Raw genomic sequence first — 11,265 nt, 5'->3', positions numbered from 1 at the left:
TATTGTGCTGAGAAATTCTAAACTACAGAAATTTGAAAAATTAAATGTTGCAGGGTTCAGCCAACACTTTTCTGTTTTCATTGCAGTGCATTTCTTTGATCCCAGGGTGAAATCTTCAAGGCTAATATAGTAACTGAGATACTGGAGAAAAGTAACTGCTTGTGCTCTCCTGTGCTTTTATTAAGCTCTGTGTCACCTCGGTGACACCCTGGGAATCCATAGGGACTGTGAAGGCTAGCTAGTCCTTCCTTTGTGTCACTACTCAGGAGCAGGAGTGAAAGTCAAAGACGCAAGCTTTTTGCCATGGTCTTACCAGTATAAGGATATATGGAGAGGTGAGTAAAATGTTTTTAAATTTTGAGATATGTTATACATATAGAGTGCTGCATAAGCTGTAAATATGTAATTTAAGGAATAAATATGAAGTCAACACCCATGTAATCACTCATTTTAAAATACAGAACAGTGCTAGTGCCCCAGAAGCCCCTTGTGCATTCTTTCCTGATCACAATTCAATCCTTCTCCAGAAATAACCATTACTCTGGTCTTCCTTATTTGTGTTTATATTTTTACCACCTATAATATAGTTTAGTTTTGATTGTTTTGGAACTTTTGAAAAATGAAATCACATTACACATTTTGCCATTTTTCTTTCTAACACATTGCAAGTTCTGACCCTTATGAACAACTGGTATAAACTTGATTTCCCACTGTGAAAAACTAGAGAACTATATACAGTATGTGAAACAAATGCTTTCAGACATGTACAACAGGCAGTACAAGACTTTGATCCCTGAGAGAAGGTATGTAAACAAGGAACCCTCTAATTTCCCCAAATTTCTGCCTGGAAATGCTTTCTGGGCTGTGGCACAGAGCAAGGTAGATTCTTTGAGTTGAAGAGATAGAGATCAGAGCTCAGGGAGACAAACTGGAGTTTGTAGCAGAGAAGACTGAAAGGAGAGAGCTATGCAGAGAAAGAACTCTAGAAATCTGCCAAGGTTCCTTGAGTCGATACTGAATATTAAGTATGTGAAGGGTAAGTCTCCATGAAGCCAGGCAAAAAATTAACTACCAGAGAAAGAATAATTACAAGGAGCTATACATTCAACAGTCTTATTACTGATACTGGGCTGAGAGATATTGAGTTCTGACCAGTGAAAGGGAAGTAAATATGTTAAGTACCCTATAGTACTGCATCCAGTAGTAACCCAAGTAGGGTCTAGCTTTAATAGTAGAGATAAATAAGCTAAACTAGCCTTAGCCTAAGGACTACTCTAATCCCTGCCCTGCCCTTCCCTCCCCCCCTCCCCCAATTTAAAAGCAAGCTTCAAAGGATCAAGCTTATCTGCAAGTTAATTACTTGCCTGTCTAAACAAACTTCAACACCCTTTAAAGGAAAACAATAAAATCCAGAGACTCAACAATGTAGTGTTCATAATATTAGCATCTACTATATAGGACTAAGCAAGTGTAAAAGCAGGGAAATGTTTCCAATACACACTGGAGATATCAGTCAACAGAATGGATCCAGAAACATTAGAATAATGGAATTAACAGAAAATGACTTTAAAATGGCTATTTTAAATATGTCTATGGATTTGAAGGAAAATTTGAAAATAATGAAGGCAGAAATAGAAGATATTTAAAAAATTGGAATTTCTAGAAATGAAAAATAAACAGATCCACAATTATAGTCATATATTTCAACACTGTTATCATGAATTGAGAGAAAAGGAGGAACAAAAACCAGTAAGAAAATAGAAAACTCTAACAATGCTAGTAACAAATTTGACTTAATTGATATGCATAGAACACTAGATATATCAATGGTAAAAAACACATGCTTTTCAAGGACACATAAAGCATTCACCAATATAGACTACATAGTAGAATATAAAACAACTACCAATAAATTTAAAAACTGGAATCATGCAGAGTAGAATCTTTTGCTAAGATGGAATCAATTCAGAAATCAATAACAAAAAAATCAGAAATCACAAAATATTTTTAAATTAGATAATACATTCCTACATAACTCATCAGTCAGAAAGAGAAATCACTAGAGAATTAGGATATATTTTAATTGAACCATAATTGAAGAAACACAAGTTGTTAGTATTTAAGGGATGTAGTAGCTAAAGGAGTATTTAGAGGAAATCTTATAAATTTAAATGTATCTATTAGAAAAGAAGACTTCTAAGAATCATTCTTAAGAAGCTAAAAATAAAAGAGCAAAGTAAATCCAAATTGAGTAGAAGGAAAAAAATAACAAAAAATGGAAACCAAGGAAATTATAAAATGAGCAAACAAAAAAGTCAATGAAACAAGAAGCAGATTCTTTGAAAAACCAATAATAGTTTTATATCTCTAGCTAGAATGAAAAAGAATAAAAGAGAATGACCCAAACAACTCTATCAAGAATGAAACAAAGGATATCATCATAGTTTTAGACTTAAACAAAGGATAGCAATGAAACATAATAAGCAACTTTATGCTAATATACCCAAGTTGAAGTGGACAAATTCTAGAGAGACACTACTTTACAAACTGACACAAGATAAAAAATACGGATAGTCTTATACCCACTAGAGAAATTCAATTTGCAACTTAAATCTCCCCTTAAAGAAAATGTCAAGCTCTGATAACTTCATTGTAAATTTGATAAAACATTTAACATAAAAAATTATACTCATTCTATCCAAGTTCTTTTAACATGTATATTGGCTGGAATGCTTCCAACCTGATTTTATGAAGCCGACATCATCCTAAAATGAAATTCAGGAAAGACATAAGAAGGAAAGAAAATTAATTGATTCCTCATAGACATAAATATTGAGGTTCCTAACAGAATATTAACAAACTAACTCCAACTATTTTACTATTTCAATATACGTAGAGAGACCGTTTGGCAAAATTCAACACTATACATAATAAAAAACTCCCTGTAAACTAGGAAAAATAGAAAATTTCCTCAATCAGATAAATAATTGTGTCTACAAAAAAACCTAAAGCCAGCATGGTATTTAATGGTGAAAGAATGAATCTCTTAAGTTTTAAGGACATGGCATAAAGTACTGAATTGAGACATTGTGGAAGTGGACTAACGATAAACCTAAACAAATAGGTTTTTGAAGAAGGTGTGAAAGTGGTAGTTTTAAGTGGAAAGGACAGCATTCAACAACTAATACTGGAATAATTGGATATCCATTTGCAAAACATAGTGAAACTCAACTCTTCTATCACACCATGCACAAAAGTTAACTTGGAATAAATACAAACTTAAATGTAAGAGTTCAAACTGTAAAATTTCTAGAAGTAAATATAGCAGAAAATATTTGTGACTTTGAAGTAAGCAAATATTTTTAGATAGAACATCAAAAGCACTAATTTAAAAATAGATAAATTAAGCTTTATTAAAAATTTTTAAAATCTGCTCTTTAGAAGGCACTATTAAAAAATGAAAACATAATTAATGGATTGAGATGAATTATTACCAAAAAAAATATATCTTACAGTATACAAAGGAATTCCAACTAAATAAGAGTACAAAGCACCCAATAAAAAGAGCAAAATATTCGAATCAACATTTTACAAAGTAAATGAAAAAATATTCAATAAGTGCAACAAAATGCAAAGTTAAAACCAAAAATGATTTACCACTACGTGCTTACTATAGTAGCTAAAATTAAAAATTGTTGATAAGGAGGTGCTGAAATTCATAAATGGCTGTTGGAATAGGGAAATGATATAGCCACTTGGGAAAACAATCTTGGAAGTTTCTTGTACAATTAAAAATTTATTTATCATACGACCCAGCTAGTCGTATTCTAGGTATTTACCCTAAGATATGAAAATATTTGTCCACAAAATGCTGTGTATACTCATAACAGCTTTATTGAAAACCATCAAAAGCTGGAAACAACACAAATATATGGCAACTAGTGAATATATGAACAAGTTGTACTGTCTTCATACAATGCAATAATACTTAGCAATACAAATGGAGCAAACTACTGATACGTATAATGTGGATGAATCTCAAGAACTCAATGAAAGAGCCAGACACACAAAAAGGACATAACTGGATGATTGCATTTATATGAACTCTAAAACAGGCAAATTTTATCTTATAGCAAAACAAAGCAGCTTAGGGTTTACCTGGGACCAGTGGTAGAGGGTAGGCATATATGCAAAGCATCATGAGGGGACTTTCTGGAATAATAGATAAGTTCTATGTATTTATTGGTTGGTATATACACATTTTTCAAAACTCATCAAGCTGCACACTTAGGTGCACTTTATTGTATGAAATATATGTTAATGAAGTTGATGCAAAATGTTTTAAAATTTCCTAAGCAATAAATTACGAAAAATATCCAGAAAATTTTTTTCAAATTTTACTTGATCAGAAATGAATCTAAGCTAATATGCTCCATGTTAAAGATAAGTCAAAATTGTAATTTTTAGGCATTTAGCCATTATATTCCCTGTATTGTTATTTTTCAACTTATTTCTTTGTGTTAATGAAGATATCTTAAGAAAAACCTCAGGCAAGAGCTGTCTATTTCTTTCAGTATAGTGACAGGGGAAATAAACACATCTCATTCTTCCCCTACTAATCCAGGCCACATTCAGTAAGCTCTTTAGTTACTGTCATATGGAGAAGCCTGTCTTTTCCAATGGTAAGAATCCATTAATCCAACTGATAAAGGGCAGTCTAAGAAAGGTGAGCACAGCTCAGGGCTCTTTAATCTGTCAAGTCCTATTTTTTTTTTTTAACCTTTGAAATATTCCAGAATCCTCTTTCTAATCTTTCATAGGCAAGTTTAACATCCCTTCCTACAGTTTACATTAACTTTTAACAGTATTATTGACAAGCATAAAGCCAACTTACAAAGAAGGTGGTCCACGAATTTCCATGTTATTAGTGTCTGAATTGTATTATAAATTTACTTCTCCTGGCTTTCTTAACATATACTATGTGCACATGTATGTTATATTTCTAGGCTGTAAAGAATACTTGTTGCTGAGTAAATGAATTTATGTTCAAATGATTTCCTATTTGGAAATAATTCGTTGAAAATTTACAATAGCCTTTGATTATTAGGTGGGTAGCTTACCAAGAATGTAGTAAATATTATGAAACAAATGAATCCTTTCAATGCACTTGGAAATCATAATTTTCCATGTGTGTACAATTTTCAAACCATAAATTGCATGCTTTAGAATACAGATAAAAGTTTCCTTCTTTGAAGCACTATGCTATAAAACCAAGGGAAATTTATGTGCAACTAATGCAGTTGTTTCAGTGTCATCCCTATTTATAACTTTTGTTCTCATACACGTACACACACAGAGTATATGCAATATATAAACAACTTTTATTTATCCTGAAAATCTCCAAAAAAATCTAGCACTTAAAATAAAAGACAAGATAGAAATATCAAAGGCATGGTCATAATTGGTATCGTCAGAAAGAAATAAAGTTTAAATATCCATTTCAGCCAGTTAATTGGGGAAAACGTGGTGGTAGTTAAATGAAATTTCTGAAAGTAAGTAAAAATCAAAAGTATTTCCAATATTGTCTTCCAAATTTTATTCTTTGTACAAATAGTTATTATTAAAGATGTGATTCTCATGGCCAACTATTAATTATCCATGGTAATGAGCACACATCTAAGAATGCTTATATGTAAAAAGTACCTATCTTTAAGAAGTCTTGCCTATATCAACAAATTAGTAGCAAGTGTGCTCAACATTTACCATGCACCTAACACTTAACACAACATGGTGAGACACAAGGAAGTTGGCCTCTACCTTCAAATACCTTTTTTTTCCCCAGAAAGGAAGAAAATATGCACATATAGAGCAGAAAATAGTAAACTGTAGTATAATATCAAGTTTCAAAAAGTTAGTGATAGTAGCTACAAACGGTACATGTGCTGTGGAAGAGGGGATAGAGAGTATGAAAATAATCAAAAGAAAAATATCTGGCACTTATTGAGTAATTTTTGTGTGCCAGGCATTGCTGGAGACTTTTGTCTTACTTAAACTCACAATAATACTATGAAGTCAGTATTAACCCCATTTGGGAAGAAGGTGAAGTTGAACCTTAGAAAGGTTAATAAACTTGGCCAAGGTACATGTCCAGTAATTAAAAATGTTGCATTCAAAGCCTGTTCTAAATGTCAACAGATATTTATTGGTATTGATGCTCTTAAGACATTTAGCCAAAAGAAAGTCTGATCCTGCTTCCTTATGGGTTTTCTCACCCTCTAGAAAAGAAATATGAGGTGATGTATATAATTAGTCAGTCACATCTACACAGCCCCATATTAATGATGCACTTCTTATGCCCAGAAATTTAAGAAAAGATGCAAAGTACAGATAGAATGGAAATGTGAGAGTGTGAAGAGTAATAAGGTATCATTCCCAGCATAAGATGTTTAACACTCAGCAAGTGGAGTGTAATCAGATCCTGTGCCATAGAGACTGAATTTATTCCACAAATGTGAACCTCTGGATACTCAGAGGTTATAACCCAAAAAAGAATCCTGTAGCTCTAAGGGCAGCCATTGCCTTTCTGCCTAGGATGTATTCCCTATTTCTTGATCATAATTATAATTTTCACAGGGCATTCATCTGAGAATAACATAGTATCTGTAAAGTTGTTGCATGGTTGGTGATTTAACTAATACAACTGACTTTGATAGAACTGCAAATAACTTGCCTCTTGAAATTTCAAAATATATTTAATTTATTTTCTAAATAAATGGTCATAAATATGGGTAAGTATATAAAATTGCAATCTAAATGGGCACATATATATTTATTCCATTAAAAATGAAATGTCTCAGATTTGATTTTTTAAAAAGACAAATTTCTTCCAAATTTTACTCTTGGGCCAAATTGTTCTTGAGCTTGAACTTCAAAAGCAAGATTCTATACCCAAACATCTTGCTCAGCAAAGCACAATGTGTTCTCAGAGAACAAAGGATAGACATCTACAAGCAAACAAAGCATTTCATGAGACCACAGACATACTTAGATGAGGAATTTCTCTCAGATTCCAAATGGGACCATATAAAAGTTAAAAATCAAAGTCTTTCTAAGAACATGAAAAATAGGATGAAATTTTTTTAGTAACCTGCACTTTGGCATTTTGTGACAGTTATTAAACTATCTTCAAGTCTGTTAGTTCCACACAGTTATCTAAATGCCTACACAAATATCAAGAATATTTTTCCTTAGTCTATTTCATTTGATTGTCACTTTTACTCTAGCATAATTATTTTACTCAGAAGTACTGCTTATATTTTGATATGTAGTTTATTATACACATTTTCATATCTAACCCTGTGTACATATCTGTGTACCAAGTGTAAGTTCTGGAATTACTTATATTCTTTGGAATCACTGTATAATTGTGACATATTTTTAAATGACAGATTCATTTGATTTTTGTATTTAGTAATGGCCAGAAAATATAGGATCAGCACATAAGAAAAAAATACCAGTAGAGTTAAATAGTAACTCATCTGTGATGCTCATATTTCACTGCCTGGGTTCCAGGTAGAGAATTCACCTTCAAGTGGGACTTGCTATAATTTGGAAGGCGTTCTGGAGTTTATCCAATAGATCTTTGTCATCTTTATGGCTTCACCTTTGCAACCCAAAACATGATCATACTCTCAATTTTTCACACAGTGTAAGCTTTTTGGGAGAATAGTTTTGCTCAATGAAATTTGGTGACATAACTCATTGGAAGTGTTGAGACCTCAGAAATCTGGAATATGCAGAATTCGAACAACAGGGCATTACAGGAAACTGAAGAGAAATCTTGATTTGACAAGATGTGTGGCTTAAGCAGAGGAAATACTTTAAGACTAATGAATTGAAATGACTAGATAACTCTGCTATAAACCAATCAAGAAGTCTAGATGACATTTTAAATTGCAGATGTAATGTTCTTGTGTAGAAGTAATGCTCTTTTTGTTTATAAAAACATCTGAGCCTTCAAGAGATTTCAGCAGTGGAAATCCATCCTTAGTTATTCAGGGCTATTTATAAGGGGGGCGGGGGATTTTTATATTGTTCTTATGGTTAAATTTTTCAGCATAAGATAGTGATTTTTAAAAACCACTCAAGAAATTTAAATATACACATGTATAACTTTTGTGAAGAGCTTATGCCACATAGGTCCAGAGGCTGTTTGACATTATGACATTGGGCATCCCAAATGTCAACTAATTTCACTATAATGCCATTCAGTGATTCTGAAATCCATCCTCCTGTCACATGGGAGCATGGTCCCACTGAAAATGGTATGAGAAAGTACACAGGATAGCTGCACAAAACACTATATATTTCTCCAAATGAAAACAAAAGCAAAATTGGGAAGAAAATTAGCTTCTACCACACAATAACTCCTCCTTGTTTTTTTCTATATATATTTCACCTCCAAATTATTCTGTTTCAATGCCAACTTCCTATATTTTGCTTTATCTTGGAATTAGACTATTTCTTAATTCCTTCAAATTTGTGTGTTGCTCAATTAGCATGATAAAAAATATGTGTATCTATTTATTTTCATATGTCCTACCCTTTTCCAGAAATAATATCAGGCTGCTTCCATCAACTCATAAAATTATACAAGATTGTATAAATTAGATAAGGGATAAGAAACACAATTGAAGAGAGCAAACATTTGGGCCAGTGACAAGGCTAAATATGCTCCCTCCTTTTTTATTGTCCAGCCACACATATATATGGTTTTAAGCCTACTTTGTGAAGAAAGAAAACTTATGGACCAATTTTCAGATCATATTATAAAAACAAACAACTTGTGGCAAATTATAATAGCAAATATCTAATGAAGTAATTATAAAATGCCAGGCACAAAATACCAGGCACTGTTCTAATCAGCTCATTTAATCTTCATAATAACCCTATGAGGTAGGCACTACACTTATATATGTTTTAAAGATGAGAAAACCAAGGCAAAATAGATTAAGTAATTTGCCCAAGGTCATATGGCTTATAAGTTATAATGATGGGATCTTACTGGAGGCGGTCAGGCTTCAAAGACCATATTCCTAATTTCTGCCACATTGCCTGCAGAAAAACACAAGTTTTCTTATGGAATAAAGTATGTCCAAACCTCATGAAGATGACACTAAGCAATAATGTCCTTGAGAAAATCCTTACAGCAGACTCCACAATAATTTGAAAGACTTGTTTCTCTGCTAGACATACATGTCCCACCAAAATGCAAATTTGTGAAAGCAATCTGTCCAAAGCCAAATCCTTTCAGAGAAGGAAGGCATTACTGTTTTAGTTTCCTAGCTGCTCAAGTAAATACTATTCAACGGAATGGTTTAACAATAGGACTCTATCTGCTCTTGGTTTCAGAAGCTGGAAGACTTGCCTCCTTCTTGGGTCAGTGTCTTCTGGCTGGCCAGTAATCTTTGAGATTCACTGGCTTTTCCATCATATGGCAATGCACATAGCAGCATCTTCTCCTTTTTCCTCTGGGTTCTGTGGACTTGCAGCTTCTGGCTGCTCTCTGTGGCTTCTCTTTTCATGTCCAATTTCCTTTGCTTATTAAGACTTTGACCATATTGGATTAAGGCCCAGCCTCCTTCAGTTTGGGCACACATTAACTAATATCATCTTTGAACATCCTTTTTACAAATGTATTCACACCCACAGGACCAGGGGTTGGGACCTGAACATGTCTTTTGGTGGGGATAGGATTCAATCCCTAACAATTTCTTTCAACTATGATTATCACCGAAGGCCACCTGGAGTTTATGGCATTTGCATCAGCTGGAAAGGATGAGTAGGATTCAAGAGGTCAAATGTGTGGGGAGGCTGGGAGTTACTTTTGGACATTTTTTAAACAGGCCCTAATTCATAAATGCAATGGAGGAGTAAAAATCATTAGGAAACTGGAACTGCACATTAAATCAGTCATATTTCAGTTTGCAAATTAGTCATAAATCATGTAAACATGCTGGCAAAGTTTTGACTGACAGGATTCCCAGATATGTCTATGGTCTTTATCAAAATACAGATTTGCAGGCTCTAGCCCCAAACCCAGGTTCTAATTCTTTAAATGAAATCTCAGGACTAGAAGAGTTGTAATAATGTTCCCACGTCTACAAGTTGAGTAATTGGACCCAGGTATTTCAAATTGCAATAAAAGTTATCAGACCCACATGACAAACATCTTGAGAATCAGCCTAAGACTAGTATAGGTTTTTATTGGATATGGTATAGTACAGTATAGTGCCTTTTGTTGGAGATAAAAGAGATATTATTCATTGAACTCATCTTACATGCTTCATATTCAAATAAGTGCTGCATTTCTGCTTGACTTGTCTTTCAGTAAGGAAGTGTTTCATCACTTTTTCAAACACTGATGTGGAAAGAAGATGTGCCATTAAACCAACGAGGCCTGCCTACCTTCAGTTTGGTTTGGACAAAATCATTGTGTGTTAAGGCATATGATTTTTAAAGAGGCACATTTTACATGTTAATTAAAGGGAATGCCCATCTTCAAATAAGGTCATTGATACATATTTTGCATTAAATCTCAGTTAGCATTGTCTTATCTCATGGAAGAGTCTAAAACTGACAGGCCCGATCATTTATTCTATTGCTGGGCACTTGGATAGTGAATTGTTTATAAAAAAGCAAACGTAATTTGGGTTTTATGCAATTTGTCCACCAAATTTGTCCACCTGTTGGGTTTTCTCAAATAAATACTTTTAACTGATTCCAGGTTGGCTGCAACAAGCTGTTCCCATACACTTCCTTCTGGACAACAGGCCCACAAAGTTGCTCCCACTTGTTCTTCCTGCCTTGGGCAACGGTACAAGTGTGAAATCAGATAATACTTTCCAGGTTATGTCTTTGAAAAGCCTTAAGACAGAAAAGATGATGACACCCACAAAAGTGAGCAAGTTTTTTAAATAGAGAAAATGGCTCTGTTGGCTCATAAAACCTGCAGAATTATATTTTCCTTTGGTATTTTTGATACTTTGGCCAGTTTCTGTTTGTGACAGTACTTACAATAGAAATCCTAGACATATGCCTGATTCAGAGCTGCCTTCTTCAATAATCATGTTCACATTAAGAAAGTTAGCAGTAGTTTACATGAGAAATGACTGTAAAACTCAGTTCTCACCGAAGAAAAGATTAGATAGCAAGCAAATGACCAAGTGGATGGACGAATGGCAATGAGAGAGAGAAAGGGATTTG

This window comes from Dasypus novemcinctus, chromosome 2, assembly GCF_030445035.2.
Source record: "Dasypus novemcinctus isolate mDasNov1 chromosome 2, mDasNov1.1.hap2, whole genome shotgun sequence".
Lineage (NCBI taxonomy): Eukaryota > Metazoa > Chordata > Mammalia > Cingulata > Dasypodidae > Dasypus > Dasypus novemcinctus.
Note: the sequence above shows the minus strand (reverse complement) of the source record.